This window comes from Rhinopithecus bieti, unplaced genomic scaffold (genome assembly GCF_001698545.2).
Source record: "Rhinopithecus bieti isolate Rb0 unplaced genomic scaffold, ASM169854v2 scaffold_30965, whole genome shotgun sequence".
Classification (NCBI taxonomy): domain Eukaryota; kingdom Metazoa; phylum Chordata; class Mammalia; order Primates; family Cercopithecidae; genus Rhinopithecus; species Rhinopithecus bieti.
In genome coordinates this window covers 200,708-219,474 of record NW_016813425.1, presented here as the reverse complement: position 1 = coordinate 219,474, position 18,767 = coordinate 200,708, and the positions used below count along the sequence as shown (strand labels likewise).

Below are 18,767 nucleotides of genomic sequence, written 5' to 3'. Positions count from 1 at the left end.
AAAAAAAAATATATATATATATATATATATATACACACACACACACACACACACATGGCTTGACTGGTGCTTTCATTTAGGCTTGTTTTAATCACGTCTCATACTAGCTAGAGAGCTCTGAAGAGCCACACTGAGCCCCCGACAGAGGATGTCTTGTTTGGTTGGTTGTTTTTCTATGGGAGGCATTACCAGCAAGATCATGTACTGATGAGAATGGGCCAATAAAGAAGGACTAATGAAATAGAAGACAGAGAGAGGGCGGCTGGAGGCAGAAGGCATGATGGATACTGTGCTTTGCCGGGATCCCCTCTCAGGGCTGGTGCACCCAGCCCCTGGCTCCTGGCAGGGAAGGTTCATAGCTGTGTCCCTTACTGGGAATGCCCTCAGCCACAAATAACTGCCTTGCCCAAGTGTACTCCCCTCCCAATAGGTGACCCATGGCCAAGACCAGGGTCACAAAGGAATGGTCTCCAGCCCAGCTCCAGAGCACCCTATAGAATTGCCTGAAGCTTTAGCTGCACTTGCATTTTGGGTTAGTTTCTTCTTCTGCTCAGTTCTGTCTTCCTCACCTGCCTACACGTGCCTCTCAACAGCATTTCTGTGTGCAACACTCCACCTCTGTTTCCAGGGAATATCTAAGATGATTGGAGTAGTCCTGGGAAGCAGACTCTAAGATGAGACTTTGGAGCTGGATTCCTGCTGGCAGGCTGGCAGTAGGGACCCCATCACTAGTGGTGGGCAGAGTATGGACAGATCTGGGGTGCTGCAGCAGTTCAGGGGCTGACTTTCGCCTGGAGTGGCCCGGACTCCTCTGACGTATTCTCTAGCTCCTTCGGCGTGTGCTCTCTCCCTTCCCTTGTCAGGCCCACGGCATCCTCGGTTGGGCTTTGCTGGGACCTGACCTGTTACTAATCTATAATCAGCATTGTATCTTTTGAGCTCTTGACAAGCCCCTGATGATGGGATGAGGATGGGGGACAGGTCAGCAGAGGCTGGAGGACTTGCTGAAGAGCTGGCCTCACACTCTCTTCCCTTCTTCTCCCAATGTCATCCATCTCTCAGGTGACACTCCTGCCAAGGACTTTGAATTCATCCCCCTTTTCCCCTCACCTGGCCACCCAAGCACCTCCAAGCTCACCCTCCCTAAACTCTGCACTAAAGGCAGGAGGGACCCCATCACTCAGAGATCATTATTGGCTCTCCACTGTCCTCAGGATAAACCGAACTCCTGGGATGGCCTTTTAGGATTTGGACCCTCCCCAGCCTCATCCGCTAAAGAGATCGGGAAAGGGCCAGTTGGGGTGCACAGGCCCAAACCCAGGTCTCTGAGGAAATCCCCCTGAATATCACTGCAGATGACCATGGTCCACCCAGCAACATACAAATGTGAGCTCTGTGACAGGAAGGACTCCTTTGGGGGGAAAAAAAAAAAAGAGTTTCCACAGGCATAGGATGCACTGGCTGTTGCAGTGTCTCTGGTTCTAGAGACTGAGAGAGATGGGAAGCTATTTCTAAGTTTCTGACTATTGCTAAGCACCACGGGTTCATAGAGAAGAAACAGCGGCAGGCTCAGGACAGTTGATTATCACCAATTCCAAGGGCCTCCTAGGCAGAGTTTGAGGAAGTCTTAACCTGTAGCTGGAGAGTAGGCAGAGAGGAGGACCTGACTCAGAGCTGAATCTTCACAATAGCAGAGCCTCGGAGAAGGTTGAATTCTCGGCCCCAGCAGGTCTCTGGGCAGGGTCAGGGCCTAATAGGAAAGGAGTGTGACCCTGAGACTTGAGATGGGAATACTGGATGGATGCAATTAAGAACCTTGAATCTACTGGGCTTGCAAAAGTGGGCCGTTTCTTCTTGTTAAAAAAATAGTATTCTCTACTTGCTTAAAGATGTTGCAGAAACTTTAAATGAGGTAGATGTTTCACAAGATGAAGGCTGCAACCCTCATGATTGCCCCCTCTTCCTCTCCTGGCAACAAGACCAGTAACAGGTCAAGTTCCAGCAAAGTCCAACTGAGGCTGCCCTGGGCCTGACAAGGGAAGAAAGGGAGCACACGCCGAAGGAGCTGCAGAATCTGGCTAAGCCCTGCTGGCAGGAGCTAGAATATGCAAGAGATGGAATCCCAAGGTGCTGGATCCAGAGCAGCCGAATGTAAAGCTGGATAAGTTGGCATTTATCAATCTGAGAGCACTCCCTTGTTATAAGGATTTAACACCCTGGCAGATGTTAAAGCACCATGAAGATGGCTCTTGGGAGCCTGAAGGTAATGGGTCACATTCAAGAAAAGGCCTGTCACACAAAGGCAGAAAAAGCAGAATACCCACAAGCTGACTGTGTGCCACAGGAGAGCCTGGGAGGCCAAAGTGATGAAGAAAGGACTAGTGAGAGGGGTCCCAGAATCATGGAGAGTTCCGTAGTGACTGTCCCCTGAAGGCCAGGGTTGATGAAAGGTGATACCGTTCACAACTGGGCTCCCTGCCAGGCACGGTGGCTCACACCTGTAATCTCATTACTTTGGGAAGCCAAGGCAGGAGGATTGTTTGTGGCCAGGAGTTTGAGACCAGCCTGGGAAACATAGTGAGACCTTGTCTCTGTAAGAAATTTCAAAATTAGCTGGGCATGGTGATGCATGCCTGTAGTCCCAGCTACTACAGAGGCTGAGGTAGGAGGATAGCTTGAGCCCAGGAGGTTGAGGCTGTGGTGAGCTGTGATTATGCCACTGTACTCCAGCCTGGGTGACAGAGCAAAACCAGGTCTCTAAAAATAAGAATAAATAAATAAAAAGTAACAGCTGGGCTCTCTGACATAGCAATGAGGATTCCAACCTTCCAAAATGATGGAGGCCAAGTGGCAGCACCTAATCATTAGAATCAAGGCAGGTGCAACTATCTCAATGAACACAAGGTTGGAATGGCAACTAGGAGGAGTTTCTCACACAGAGAACAAGGAATGGGGCTTATAGGACATAATTCTTAAAAGTCAAAAATGGTTAGGAGGCTAAAGGTAGTCACTACAGTAAGTCACGATCCCTTGTTTGTTTCTGGACCTGAACCTATTTTCAGGTCCGGAACTTACTGAATGAGAAGTCTGTGGCTGCAGAAACATGACAAATGTATTTAGTAGTGATCCCCCAGTCCTTCTGTAAAGAACTATGGCGGCTTACATGGGTAACCATGCCTAGGTGAAAGGGGAATACCTAGACTTTTTGAGGATTATTGGATAGAGTCTGGATTGACACTGAAACCTGGGATTCAAAGCATCACCATGGCTTCCCTCCTAAACCAGGGGTGGCTGGGGCCATGTGGTCCATGGTTCCCAACCTAGATCCAGCTCGCAGACCTGCCCAGTGGTCATTCCTCTGGTCATGGATGTACAATAAGACTGGACACACTCTTTAGCTGGCAAAATCCCCACCTGCAAAAGTGGGAATTATTGCAGTGGGAAGGTCGAGCGGAAACCTCTGAACTCCTTTCTCCCACAGGAACAACAGTGAATCGACTGGGCGCAGTGGCTCATGTGTATAATCCTAGCACTTTGGGAGGCCGATGTGGGTGGATTATTTGAGGTCAGGGGTTTGAAACCAGCCTGACCAACATGGTGAAAACCCATCTCTATTAAAAACACAAAAAAATTAGCCGAGCGTGGTGGTGGGCGCCTGTAATCCCAACTACTTGGGAGGCTGAGGCAGGAGAATTGCTTGAACACAGGAGGTGGAGGTTGCAGTGAGCCAAGATGGCACCAATGCACTCCAGTCTGGGTGACAGAGCAAGACTCCATCTCAAAAAAAGGAATGACAGTGAATCAAAAACAATACCTAGAAAGCAATGCCACCCTCAGATACTTAAAGAACGAAGGGCTAGTGGTCTCTGTCATATCCCCATTTCTTCCACCAGTCTGGCCCCTGCAGAAGCCAAGGGGATCACAGCAGGTGATGGGAGACTGCAGCAGACTTAACTAAGGCGTAGCCCCAGCAGCAGCTGCTGTGCCCATGTGGCAGCTTTGCTAGAGCGCATTAGCACCACTGCTGGCACAAGGCATATGACCATCCAGCTGGCAAATGTGTTCTTTCCCATCCCTCCCAAAAGGATTAGAAGCAGTTACCATTCACATGGGACACGAAACAGTATACATTTCAGTTTTCCCTCAGGACTATGTTAGCTCCCTGCCTTCTGTCACATTACACTTGAAAGGGACCTGGACCATCTGGACATTCCACAGAATAAGACATTGGTCCTCTACGTTGATGACCTGGTGCTAACTGGACTTGAGGAGGAAGAAATGGCAAGTTCATTGGAGGCCTTGATAAAACATATGCCATTTGCAAGGTGAACAGTGAGCCCTGTTCAGGTTTAGGAGCCTGTGACATCAGGGAAAGGCTTAGGGGTCCGGAGGGCTGAAGTATGCAGGGATATCCCCTCCCCACCCCTACTAAGAAGATGCATAGCACTTGGTGATTTTGTTTGGCTGTGTCTCCATCCAAATTTCATCTTGAATCGTAGCTCCCATAATTCTCATGTGTTGTGGTAGGGACCCGGTGGGAGATAATTGAATCACGGGGGGTAGTTTCCCCCATACTGTTCTCGTGGTAATGAACAAGTCTCACAAGATCTGATGGTTTTAAAGGGGTTTCCCCTTTCACTTGGTTCTCATTATCCCTTGTTTGCCACCATGTACGACGTGCCTTTGCTCCTCCTTCGCCTTCTGCCATGATTGAGAGGCCTCCCCAGCCATGTGAAACTGAATCAATTAAACCTCTTTTTCCTTATAAATTACCCAGTCTCGGGTATGTCTTTATTATAAGCAGCCTGAGAACAGACTAATACACATGGCAAGTCCTTTCAAGTTCTGGAGGTAGCAAATTCCATACTTGGGAATGCTGCTCCAGCCCACTGACTGGGTGACATGGAAGGCTGCCAGATGGGACCCAGAGCAGGAAGGGCCCTGCCACAGGTCCTGGTTTCTGTACAAGCAGTCATACCCTCTACCCTAGCAGACCTTATATACTAGAGGGACCTGTGGTGGGAAAAGATGCTGTGGGGAGTTTGTGGTAAGCCCAGTAGGAGACTCACAGTGTAGCCCCCTCTGGTTTGGGAACAAGGCTATGCAGCATTTCACATAAAGCAGCTCCCATTGCACAACTCTCCCATTGGGAGAGTTGATGTGTCTGACCACAGGACATCAAGTAATGCTGTGGGCAAAGCCGCTGATCATGACCTGCATCGGCCAAATCCACCAGGTCACAGTTTGGGAGTCTATCCTCCTCAAGAGGGTTCCAGCAAGCCCATCCTAGATTGGAACCCATGCCAGGCCAGAGAGTACAAGTTAAATGCATGAGCTGGTAAGAATGAGGAGGATTGCCAGGCAAGGTGGCTCATGCCACTAATCCCAGCACTTTGGGAGGCTGAGACAGGCAGATCACTTGAGGTCAGGAGTTCGAGACCAGCCTGGCCAACATGACGAAACCCCATCTCTACTAAAAATACAAAAAAAAAATTAGCCGGGCATGGTGGTACATGCCTGTAATCCCAGCTACGCAGAAGGCTGAGGCCAGAGAATCGCTTGGACCCTGGAGGCAGAGGCTGCAGTGAGTCAGGGTCGTGCCACTGTGCTCCAGCCTAGGCGACAGAGTGAAACTCCATCTCAAAAAAAAAAAAGTTAATTAAGAATGAGGAGGATGAGGAGGTTTTGGAGATGTGAGCAGACAAGATTAAGGAGAAATAGGCATTTAGAAGAATGGGAAAGAGAATGGATTAGGGAAATATAGGACTTCCAGGCAGCACCAAGAGCACACTTGAAGTTTATAGCAATTTGTAACAAGCATGTGAAAAAAAGCTCAACATCACTGATCATTAGAGAAAGGCAAATCAAAACCACAGTGAGATACCATCAGAGTATCACTCTGACCACCAGTCAGATTGACCATTATTAAAAAGTCAAAAAATAACAGGTGCTGGCAAAGTTATGGAGAAAAAGGAACACTTATACAGTGTTGGTGGGAGTGTAAATTAGTTCAACCATTGTGGAAAACTCTGTTGATTCCTCAAAGACCTGAAAAACAGAACCACCATTCAACCCAGCAATCCCATTACTGGGTATATACTTAACAAAAAATAAATCATTCTATCATAAAGACACATGCACACATATGTTCATTGCAGCACTATTCACAATAGCAAAGACAGAGAATCAACCTAAATGTCCATCAGTGGTAGACTGGATAAAGAAAATGTGGTACATATATACCATGGAATACTATGGAATACTATACAGCTGTAAAAAAGAACAACATCTTTTTCTTTTTTCTTTTTCAACACGGATGGAGCTGAAGGCAATTATCCTTAGCAAACTAACACAGGAACAAAAAACCAAACACCGCATGTTCTCACTTATAAGTGGGAGCTAAACGATGAGAACACATGGACACAAAGGGTGGGGGATGAGGAAGAGTATCAGGAAAAATAACTAATGGCTGCTAGGCTTAATATCTCGGTGATAAAATAATCTGCACAACAAACCTCCATTACACAGGTTTACCTGTATAACAAACCTGCACATGTACCCCTGAATGTAAAAAGTTTAAAAAAAAAAAAAAAAAAGAGGCCAGGCACGGTGGCTCACACCTGTAATCCCAGCACTTTGGGAGGCTGAGATGGGCAGATCACCTGAGGTCAGGAGTTTGAGACCAGCCTGGACAACATGGAGAAACCCCCTCTCTACTAAAAATACAAAAATTAGCTGGGCATGGTGTTGCACACCTGTAATCCCAGCTCCTCAGGAGGCTGAGGTAGGAGAATCACTTGAACCTGGCAGACGGAGGTTGCAGTAAGCCGAGATCACTCCACTGCACTCCAGCCTGGAGTGAGACTCTGTCTAAAAAAAAAAAAAAACAGAGAGATTTATGGCACTCTGTGACAGTGTCATACATTTTAGGTCATCATGGGTTTGCGTTTTTCTCCATTTGGCTTCAGCTGCCTGGGTGCAAGTGAAGAGTGAGTCATTAGTGGTATTTTCACTCGGGCCAGGATTGTACCTCAAGTACAACAGAAAAAAAGAGGAGCATGTGAGTTGAGGGTATAAGCCAGAGGGTAATTATAGCAATGCACTGTGGAACCCAAGGTGGTTACCAAGGGGGGCAGAGGGCAAAGAGCCAAGGAAATGGATTGCAAGCCCCAGTGGGCCTGGAGGGGCCACTGGCATCAGGGTGAAGGAGGGAATGAGCTGCAAAGACAGATGGTGGAGGTGCAGAGTGGGAAGCTCAGATTTCTCCTGTCAGAGGACAGCAGTCTGGTTTCTCTTTAGCCTGGGTGGCCCTATCTTTTAAAAAAGCCTAGCAGGTTAGGCTCTGGTAAAATAGTTTCTCCTGATGGCTGGCCTTGTTGAGAACAGAATGTTCTGGGGTATTTCAGAATGGAGACTTTCCCTTCCCCCTGCCAGAAGCACAGGGGATTTTTCTTCAGCCTTCATTGTGAGGACCTGGTAGAGCTCTGGGAGGTAAATTCAAAGGAGTGTGTGGGACTCTCTTCTGAATGGCTCCCCCTGAAGTTGTTAACTCTCAGGCTGCTCCACACTGAACCTCCAGCAATCCATCCATTGCAGTTCAGGGTTTTCTGTCCTGGAGCTGATTCCTGGGGAGGTTTTTGTTTGTAGGTTTCTGCTCTATTAAGTTGTGATTTTCCATAACTGCCTGTTTGTCTCTTCAATTTTGGGGACAGTGGTTTTCCTGTGACTTCACTCCTCTGACAGATCTAAAACAGCTGTTGATTTTCAGTTTGTTGAGCTTTTTACTTGTTATGACAGAGCATGACTTCTAATCCCTTTACATGTCAGGCCAGAAACAGCTATAAACTTTAACTCAATAAAAATATACCAAGGCCAGGCACAGTAGCTCATGCCTGTAATCCCAGCACTTTGGGAAGCTGAGGCAGGCGGATCACAAGGTCAGCAGATCAAGACCATCCTGGCTAACATGGTGAAACACCGTCTCTACTAAAAATACAAAAAATTAGCCAGCCATGGTGGTGGGCACCTGTAGTCCCAGCTACTGGGGAGGCTGAGGCAGGAGAATGGCGTGAACCCCAGGAGGTGGAGCTTGCAGTGAGCCGAGATCACACCACTGCACTCCAGCCTAGGTGACAGAGTGAGACTCCGTCTCAAAAAAAAAAAAAACCAGAACTGAGTATGTCTAAGAATTGCGAAAAGGGGTAGAGATTCAGCTACACACTGAAGTTAGAGCAACAAAAAAGAGACAGCATGATTGGCAGGTGGCGTTCTGGACTCTGGGCAAATTGGAGCACTCACACTTCAGTACATACACCAATTCAGGCAAAACCCCCAAAATATGTTATTTTAAACTTTTAATTTTTGCACAGTGAGAACAAAATCTGAAAATGTCTTTCCAATTAGTTTATCAACCCTGAAACAAGGAAGCAGCAAGTCTGATGTCACTTGATGTGAGTCATGGAGGACACATTGGTAATTCCTCCCGTTTCTTTTTTTCTATTTGTGCTAGATTTGAATGTTTTTGTCCCCTCCAAAATTCATTAGACTAAAGTGAATTTTAGTCTCCTATGCAACACTATTAAGAGGTGCACCCTTTAGGAGGGGACTGGGTCATGACAGCGAACCCTCATGAATGGGATCGGGTGCCTCTACCAAAGGGCTTGTTGGAGGGAGTTTACTCCTTTTTTCACCTGTTTCATTTTTTCCGCCACGTGAAGACAGAGTTCCTCCTCTCCATTTTGGAAGCAGAGAGTAGCCCTCACCAGACCCCAATTCTGCCAGCACCTTGATCTTGGACTTCCCAGCCTCCAGAACTGTGAGCAGTAAATCTTCATTGTTTGTAAGTTACCCGGTCTGTGTTATTTTTTATAACAGCACAAACAAACTGAGACTGATATTGGCCCTGAGAAGTGGGGGTGTTGCAATAACAAATACCTGAAAACGTAGAAGCAGCTTTGAAACTGGGTAATGGGTAGAGGTTAGAACAGTTCTGAAGTGGCCACTAGAAAAAGCCTGTTCTGCCCTGAATGAGTCATTAAGGGCAATTGGAGTAACGGCTCAGAAGAAGAGGAGAGTTGTAGAGAAAGCTTCAGTCTCAGAGATTACTGAAGTGATCGTGAACAAAATGTTGGTTGAAATATGGACAATAAAGGTCATTCTGATGAGGTCTTAGGTGGAAATGAGGAGTATCTTGCTGGAAACTACAAGAAAGGTCACATGTTCAAAAGTGGCAAAGAACCTGTCTGAGTTTTGTTCATATCCTAGTACTTTGTAGAAGGCAGAATTTAAGAGTGATGAACTTGGCTGGGCATGTAATCCCAGCACTTTGGGAGTCTGAGGCAGGTGGATCACAAGGTCAGGAATTCGAGGCCAGCCTGGCCAACATGGTAAAACCTTGTCTCTACTAAAAATACAAAAATTAGCCGGGCATGGTGGCAGGCACCTGTAATCCCAGCTACTTGAGAGGCTGAGGCAGGAGAATCGCTTCAACCCAGGAGGCGAAGGTTGCAGTGAGCTGAGACCATGCCACTGCACTCCAGCCTGGGTGACAGACTGAGACTCCCTCTCAAAAAAAAAAAAAAAAAAAGAAGAAGAGTGGTGAACTTGGCTGGGCACAGTGGCTCATGCCTGTAATCCTAGCACTTTGGGAGTTTGAGGAATGTGGATCACTTGAGGTCAGGAGTTTGAGACTCAGCCTGGCCAACATGGCAAAAACCCATCTCTACTAAAAATACAAAACTTAACCAGGTGTAGTAATCCCAGCCACTAGGAAGGGTGAAGCAGGAGAATCGCTTGAACCCAGGAGGTGGAGGTTACAATGAGCCAAGATTGTGCCATTGCACTCCAGCCTGGGCAACATAGTGAGACTCTGTCTCAGAAAACAAAACAGAAACCAGGCAGGCAGGCAGGCAGGAAGGAAGGAAGGAAGGGAAGGAAGGGGTGATGAATTAGAATATTTGGCAAAGAAAATCTCTAAGCAGTGTTCAGTGTGCCATATGGCTGTTTTTAAATGCTTATATTAAAATGCCAGAAGGAAAAATCAGTTAAAGAGAAAATCTATGATCAAAAGGGAGGCAGTATATAAAAATGTGGAAAATTTTCAGCCTGGCCACATAAGTCTTTAAAAAGTATTCTTAAGGATAGAAAACTGAGGGTGTGGCCAAGTGACTGTTTGATAAGGAGGTGAGTACAGAGAGAAGGAAGCCAGATGCTGTTCATGAAGATAATGGGAGAATCACCCTAGAGGCATTCCAGAGATCTCCAGGGCTACCAGGCCCTTCACAGGCACACAGTGCTAGGCCCTTGAGGGCAGAATGGCAAAGGAGGGGCCCCAGAGCGCTGGAGACCTCTGGGCTTGCTGCCTCCCTGTATTCTGGCCCAGTGCTGCTTGGTCACTCTGGCTGTGCCTCCAGCAGGCCCAGGTGTGGCTCAGACCACTGCTGTGAAGTTCGGGCCATAAACCTTGTGGCACTCATGTGGTGCTAACTCTGTAGGCATGCAGAATGCAAGGGCTGTGCAGGCATGACTACCTCCACCTAGATTTCAAAGGATGCCTCACAGAGCCTTGGGGCCAGGCAAAGGACTGCCACAGGGAAGGGGTCGCTGCAGAGAGCCCTGGCTGGAATGCTTAGTGGAACTGTGGGAGCAGGGCTACCCCAAGACCCTAGAATTGTGGGGCCACCAGCACACAACACCAGCCTGGGAGAGCCCCAGGAATACAACACAAACCTGTAAGAGCTGCGGTATAGGCAGTCCTCAGCAAAGCCACGGGGACAGGGAAGTCTCAGGGACCCAGCCACACCCATGTGGGACATGAGGCAAAGAAGATTAGATTCAAGCCTTAAGATTGAATGTTGTTTGCCCTTGTTAGGTTTTGGACTTACCTGGAGCCAGTTGTCCCTTTCTTCTTACCTATTTCTCCCTTTTGGAATGGGAATGCCTATCCTATGCCTGTCCCAACATTGTATTTTGGAAGTAAAAATAGTTTGGAAAAACTTGTTTGATTTCACAGGCTCACAGCTAGAGGGAAATTTGCATCAAGATAAATGGTACTGGCCGGGCGCAGTGGCTCATGCCTGTAATCCCAGCACTTTGGGAGGCTAAAGTGGGCGGATCATGAGGTCAGGAGATCGAGACCATCTTGGCTAACACGGTGAAACCGCATCTCTGCTAAAAATACAAAAAATTAGCCGGGTGTGGCGGCAGGCGCTGTAGTCCCAGCTACTCGGGAGGCTGAGGCAGGAGAATGGTGTGAACCCAGGAGGCGGAGCTTGCAGTGAGCGTGATGGCGCCACTGCACTCCAGCCTGGGCGACAGAGCGAGACTTCGTCTCAAAAAAAAAAAAAAAAAAGATAAATGGTACTGATGGAGAATGGCTGGGCTCCTGGCTAAACCCCACCCTTAAGCTTAGAACTGCGGCCCTAAAAACTGCTGACTCGGTTTTTCCACCCAAATGTTGCTTTTTTGGCCTGCCACACCCCTATCCTGTGCCCATAAAAAGACTTCAGCTGGCAGAGCAACACAAGTGGCTGAGCATTGGGGATACAAGTGGCTGAACGTTGGGAATACAAGCAACTGAGTGTCAGAGACTACAGATAAACGTGGCTAACTTCAGACCGTGCAGCTTCAGAGAGGAGCCCGGTCAGAGACAGCTGGGCTTCAGGGGAAGATCACCTTCTTCCTGTACTATCCCCTTTCCAATTTCCCTTCCACCAAGAGCCACTTCCACTGCTCAACAAAGTCTTCCGCATTCATCATCTTTCAGTTTGTGTGACCTGATTCTTCCTGGATGCTGGACAAGAACCCAGGTGCCCAGAGGGCAGGGGCTTGGATGCTGCTGTGGGGCCCGCACAGAGCCTGCTCTTGCTAGAAAGGAGCAACCAGACTGTTCCAGCATTTGTTCCCTCTGGTTCCTGCACTTGCTTCCTTGAATGTCCCCTCTCACAAGGAGTGGCCAGCGGCCGGCAGAGTGAAGTGAGCCATTCCAGTTCCTGCCCGTGAAGGGGGTCAAGGTCAAGGGAACAATTCCATCTCAGTACCTTGAGTCTCACCTATATCTGATTTAGATGAGACTCTGGACTTTAGACTTTTTTTTTTTTGAAACAAAGTCTCATGCTATTGCCCAGGCTGGAGTGCAGTGATGCAATCTCAGCTCACTGCAGACTCCCCCTACTAGGTTCGAGCGATACTCCTACCTCAGCCTCCCAAGTAGCTGAAATTACAGGTGTGTGCCACCGCACCTGGATAATTTTTTTTTTTTTTTTTTTTTTTTGAGGCGGAGTCTCGCTCTGTCGCCCAGACTGGAGTGCAGTGGCACAATCTCGGCTCACTGCAAGCTCCGCCTCCCGGGTTCACGCCATTCTCCTGCCTCAGCCTCCCGAGTAGCTGGGACTACAGGCGCCCGCCACCTTGCCTGGCTAGTTTTTTGTATTTTTAGTAGAGACGGGGTTTCACCATGTTAGCCAGGATGGTCTCGATCTCCTGACCTCGTGATCCGCCCGTCTCGGCCTCCCAAAGTGCTGGGATTACAGGCTTGAGCCACTGCGCCCGGCCGATAATTTTTCTATTTTTAGTAGAGACAGAGTTTCACCGTGTTGGCCAGGCTGGTCTCAAACTCCTGACCTCAAGCGATCCACCTGCCTCAGCCTCCCAAAGTGCTGGGATTATAGGTGTGACCCACTGCACCTGGCGTTTAAATTCTTTTATACCAAGAAGATAAGAACCAAGGGGCCCAGCACGGTAGCTCACGCCTGTAATCCCAGCACTTTGGGAGGCCAAGGCAGGCAGATCAGTTGAGGCCAGGAGTTTGAGACCAACCTGGCCAACATGGTGAAATCCCATCTCGATTGAGAATACAAAATTAGCGGGCTGTAGTGGCACATGCCTGTAATCCCAGCTACTTGGGAGGCTGAGGCAGGAGAATCCCTAGAGCCTGGGAGGTGGAGGCTGCAGTGAGCCAGCCAGGATTGCACCACTGCACGCCAGTCTGGTCATGAGACTCTGTCTCCAAAAAAAGGAAAAAAGAAGATAAGAGCTGAGGCATCACATCAGCCATCAACAACACCCCGTCTCAAAAATAATTATCACTTTTTCAGCTATGTGTTAACCCATCAGTTTTTTCAACTTTGTAAATCAGTGACTTTATTCCATCACTCAGCTATTTACCCAACATTGCACAGCTCAGGCAGGAACATGTAAGGAACGAAAAGGCAGCACTCATGCCTGCACTGTACTTTTTATTAGTTTCTTTGGATTTTCATCCTGGGAATCGATACTTGGAAGCAGTGTTTTCTGTCACAAGAGGGAGCAGCCAGGGCCCCCTTATCGTCCTTTTACATCTACATCATCATCAGAACCTCTCCTCTGGCTTCCTGCCAGACTCAGACCAAATCTGCCCCCAGACCTACCACCATGGACATGCTGGACTGTCAGCTGTGTATCCCAGCAGAACACGGTGACAGCTCCACACTGGGCTCTTCAGCCTGTTCCTCATTTGGCAGCTAAAGAACGAGCCAGCCCCGGAATGTTTGAGCATGTCAACAGGAAGGAGAATTGGAGAAGAAAGAGGCCCACCAGGGAAGAGCTTCCCAACAGCTCCCACAAAAGCCCGAGGATGAGGCTGGAATGACCCTCTTTTTTTTTCTAAATGATGGGGTCTCTCTCTGTTGCCCAGGCTGGAGTAGGATGGCACAATGATCGCTCACTGCAACCTCAAACTCCTGGGCTCAAGCAATCCTCCCACCTCAGCCTCCCAAAGTGGAGGAATTACAGGTGCACGCCACTGCACCTATCCTGGAATGACTCTCTTACGGAAAGGCTGTTCTATGTGCCCTCATTACCCACAGTAGGTCATCTTTCTTTCTTTTCTTTTCTTTCTTTTTTTTTTTTGAGACAGAAGTCTCACTCTTGTCCCCCAGGCTGGAGTGCAATGGCGAAGTCTCAGCTCACTGCAACCTCCACCTCCCAGGATCAAGCAATTCTCCTGCCTCAGCCTCCCGAGTAGCTGGGATTACAGGTGCCTGCCACCACACCCAGCTAAATTTTGTATTTTTAGTAGAGACGGGGTTTCACCATGTTGGCCAGGCTGGTCTTGAACTCCTGACCTCAGGTGATCCACCTGCCTTGGCCTCCCAAATTGCTGGGATTACAGGCGTGAGCCACCGTGCCCGGCCACAGTAGGTCATCTTTCAAGAAAAGCCCTAGAAAGTGGAATGAATTACATTCAAATCAAGTCAACAACTGCTTTCTAATCTATACAAGTGCAAAATAAGAATGCTTAATGACACCCTTCATGATGCCAACAATTTCCCCCACATCGCCCACTGTAGGGCTATCTCTGTGACCAACATTGCATTAGGGCTCTTGTTGCACTCTGTTGTTTGTTTATGGTTAATGAGAAGTATTTTCATTGCAGCAGAGGAGGATCCTCTATATGGGGAAGTAATAGAACAGGAGAAATGTGTGCCTGTGTCCATGCGGAGAGAGAGGATGTTTTAAATCAGTCTGCTACATGGAACTCCTCCACTAAGTGATCCAAAAAATCATGCTACATTCCTCACTTCAGAAGTTATCTGGGGCCAGGCGTGGTGGCTCACACCTGTAATCCCAGCACTTTGCGGGGCCAAGGCTGGTAGATCACTGAGGTTTCAGGAGTTCGAGACCAGCCTGACCAACATAGTGAAACCCCGTCTCTACTAAAAATACAAAAAAAAAAAAAGAAAAAAATTAGCTGGGCATGGTAGTGCATGCCTGTAATCCCAGCTACTCGGGAGGCTGAGGCAGGAGAATTGCTTGAACCTGGGAGGTGGAGGTTGTAGTGAACCAAGATTGTACCACTGCACTCCATCTTGGGCAACAGAGAGCAAGACTCTGTCTCAAAAAAAAAAAAGTTTCCTGGAGATACATGTAAATTCTCTTCTGTCATCTTTTATTCTCCACAACCACCCAAGTATGGCTTATGTCATTTAGAATTTTAAAAATAATTGTGCTTGTAGAATGTAAAGAGTGGGGCTGGCTTCTGCTGTGTGACCCACAGCCTCTCCCGGTGGCCTGCAGGTGCGACTCTGACAGTGTGGGAGGTAGCAAGCATGCCAGTGACACGCTGGTGGGCTTCATATCTGCCCCACCTTGGCCAACCCCCCACACCTTCTTTATGCTCCTTTCAGAAGCTATGTGCTTTGGAGAGCCATTCCCTGAAAAGCCCCCTTCTCCTTAACCACTAAGGAAATTTCACTAAATAAAGGCAGCCTGTGTCCTGCTTCAGTAACAGGACACCTGTGTACATCCTCAGGTCCTCATTCAAAGCTGGCCGGGAGCAGCACCTTCAGGCCCTTGGCATGGGCCATTTGCTGCTGTCTTCCCCAGCTCTCAACTCTGGCTGCACAGAGTCAAGAGTCAGTGCACAGGGGAGTCACTACAGGCAAGAGGCCTCCACAGGAGTAACTGATTTATGCACAAAAATTGCAAAGTGAATTTAATAAATGACAGTGGAAAGGCCCAGAAATTCACAACTAAAACAACTGTAGAAACCCTAATCCCCACACATAAATATATACATCATTATTTGTCAAGTTAAAAAGAACACTAATCTTCAGCTTTCTTCTTTATTTATCTAATTTGTTTTCCTTTGACAAGGGAAGAACAAGATTAGTGTGTAAGATGCCTGAATTATTTCTTCACGTTACGTCCATCGCAATAGGTCACCAGTCTACTAATACTCTCAGCCTATTCCTAGTCCTTTGATTGTGAAGATTTTCATTGTTGGCAGTTCCCAAATATTTCATCACCGTTTCTTAAAAGTAGAGACACAAGGATTCTCTTGCTATCATCCCTCCCCCTTTAAGAAATTAAAACTGCACAGCAAAATGAACTATCATCAGAGTGAAGCGATAACCTACAGAATGGGAGAAAATTTTCACAACCTATCCATCTGACAGTGTTCTAATCTCCAGAGTCTACAAGGAACTTAAATTTACAAGGAAAAAAAAAGAAAAAAAACATCCCCACTAATAACTGGGCAAATGGCTGGGCACGGTAGCTCAAGCCTGTAATCCCAGCACTTTGGGAAGCCAAGGTGGGTGGATCACCTGAGGTCAGGAGTTTGAGACCAGCCTGGCCAACTTGGCAAAATTAGCCAGGTGTGGTGGTGGGCACCTGTAATCCCAGCTACTTAGGAGGCTGAGACAGGAGAATCACTTGAACCTGGGAGGCGATGGTTGCAGTGACCTGAGATTACGCACTGTACTCCGGCCTGAGTGACAGAGCGAGACTCTGGCAAAAAACAAACAAACAAACAACTGGGCAAAGGACCTGAACAGACACTGCTCAAAAGATATACATGTGGCCAACAAACATAAGAAAAATAAGTCAACAATATTGATCATTAGAGAAATGCAAATCAAAACTACAATGAGATACCATCTCATACCAGTCAGAGTGGCCATTATTAAAATGTCAAAAAACAACAGATGCTGGTGAGGTTGCAGAGAAAAAGGAATCCTGTTATACTGTCGGTGGGAAGGTATATTAGTTCAACCATTGTGGAAGACAGTGTGGTGATTCTCAAAGACCTAGACGCAGAAATGCCATTTGACCCAGCAATCCCATCACTGGGTATATACCCAAGGGAATATAAATCATTCTGTTATAAAGATACATGCACGAGTATGTTCACTACAGGACTATTCACAACACCAGAGACATGAAATCAACCTAAATGCCCATCAGTGATAGACTGGATAAAGAAAATGTGGTACATATACACCATGGAATACTATGCAGCCATAAAAAGGAATGAGATCATGTCCTTTGCAGGGACATGGGTGGAGCTGGAAGCCATTCCTCAGCAAACTAATTCAGGAACAGAAAACCAAACACCACATGTTCTCACTTAGAAGTGGGAGCTGAATGATGAGAACACATGGACACATCAGGAGGAACAACACACAGTAGGGCCTGTTGGGGGACAAGAGAGAGCATCAAGAAGAATCAGCACCCCATTAGGGTGCTGACCTTAATACCTAGGTGATGGGATGATCTGTGCAGCAAACTACCATGGCACACGTTTACCTATGTAACAAATCTGCACGTCCTGCACATGTATCCCGAAACTTAAAATAAAAGTTGAAGAAAAAATATATATAAATAATTTTAAAACAAAGTAAAATGTTTTAATGACATATTTTACCTTTTGCTTTCCTTCTGTTCCTTTCCTTTCCTCTCTCCTCCTCTCCCCCTTTTCTTCATTTTATTTTATTTTATTTTATTTTATTTTAAGACAGGGTCTTTGCTCTGCCACCGAGTCTGGAGTACAGTGACACCATCATAGCTCACTGAAGCCTTGAACTCCTTTGCTAAAGCAATCCTCCTACCTCAGCCTCCTGAGTAGCTGGGACTACAAGCACATGCCACCACACTCAGTTAATTTTTAAATTTTTTGTAGAGACAGGGTCTCATTATATTGCTCAGGCTGGTCTTGAACTCCTGGGCTCAAGCGATCCTCCTGCCTTGGCCTCACAAAGTGCTGGGGTTACAGGTGTGAGCAACCATACCTGGTTTTTTTTTTTTTTTTTTCTCCTTTTAGAACACTGTTCTTAGAGTGAGATTTTTTTTCATGTTTCATTTCTTACATATTTTCTCAAGTTGTGGATTGGGTCAAGGTACTTTAAAACTCTTCCCAGAAAAGACTGGTGAAGAGAAGCCCAAGGTCAGTATAATGTTTCTTCAAGATGCTTTCCAGAGAATCTAAAGGAAAGTCAATACCAGGATAATCCAAACTTTTAGATTCCCCAGTCCCAATATCAATTAATGATATAAGTAGTTTATAATTGATTCATGCTGGCTGGGCATGGCAGCTCATGTCTGTAATCCCAGCACTTTGGGAGGCTGAGGTGGACGGATCATGTGAGGTCAGGAATTCAAGAGCAGCCTGGGCAACATGGAGAACCCTATCGCTACTAAAAATACAAAAATTAGCTGGGCGTGGTGGCATATGCCTGTAGTCCCAGCTATTTGGAAAGCTGAGGCAGGAGAATCGCTTGAACCCAGGAGTCAGAGGTTGCAGTGAGCTGAGATTGTGCCACTGAACTCTAGCCTGGACAACAGAGCAAGACTCTATATCAAAAAATAAAAAATAAAATGACTCATGTTGACCTTCTGTGTGACACTCATACTATTCAGTTCTTTTTTTTTTTTTTTTTTTTTTTTTTGAGACAGTGTTTTACTTTTATTGTCCAGGTTAGAGTGCAGTGGCACAATCTTGGCTCACTGCAACCTCCACCTTCTGGTTTCAAGCAATTCTTCTGCCTCAGCCTCCCAAGTCGCTGGGATTACAGGTGCCCACCACCACACCGAGCTAATTTTTGTAATCTTAGTAAAGACGGAGTTTTGCCATTTTGGCCAGACTGGTCTTGAACTCCTGATCTCTCTTATTTTTTATTTATTTTTTTTTTTTTGAGACAGTGTTTTACTTTTATTGTCCAGGTTAGAGTGCAGTGGCACAATCTTGGCTCACTGCAACCTCCACCTTCTGGTTTCAAGCAATTCTTCTGCCTCAGCCTCCCAAGTCGCTGGGATTACAGGTGCCCACCACCACACCGAGCTAATTTTTGTAATCTTAGTAAAGACGGAGTTTTGCCATTTTGGCCAGACTGGTCTTGAACTCCCGACCTCCGGTGATCTGCCTGCGTTGACCTCCCAAAGTTCTGGGATTACAGGCGTGAGCCACTACGCCTGGCCCTTTATTTATTTATTTATTTATTTATTTATTT

At 46.9% G+C, this 18,767-nt stretch overlaps 1 protein-coding gene and 1 long non-coding RNA gene across 5 annotated transcripts in view; one reads left to right on the top strand and one right to left on the bottom strand.

Moving 5' to 3' along the window:
• LOC108512880 (uncharacterized) overlaps nucleotides 1-18,767 on the top strand; it is a 119,771-nt gene that overhangs the window by 58,134 nt on the left and 42,870 nt on the right. For 2 of the 3 annotated variants that reach the window (XR_001880729.1, XR_001880728.1), the window contains exon 3: nucleotides 8,718-8,815. The exons of the other annotated variant lie outside the window; for it this stretch is intronic. This is a non-coding gene — a long non-coding RNA (uncharacterized LOC108512880). The remainder of the gene's footprint in view (nucleotides 1-8,717; nucleotides 8,816-18,767) is intronic. 3 annotated transcript variants of the gene reach the window in all.
• Nucleotides 1-18,767, bottom strand: part of CCNY (cyclin Y) — a 322,018-nt gene that overhangs the window by 286,549 nt on the left and 16,702 nt on the right. The gene's annotated exons all lie outside the window — the stretch shown is intronic.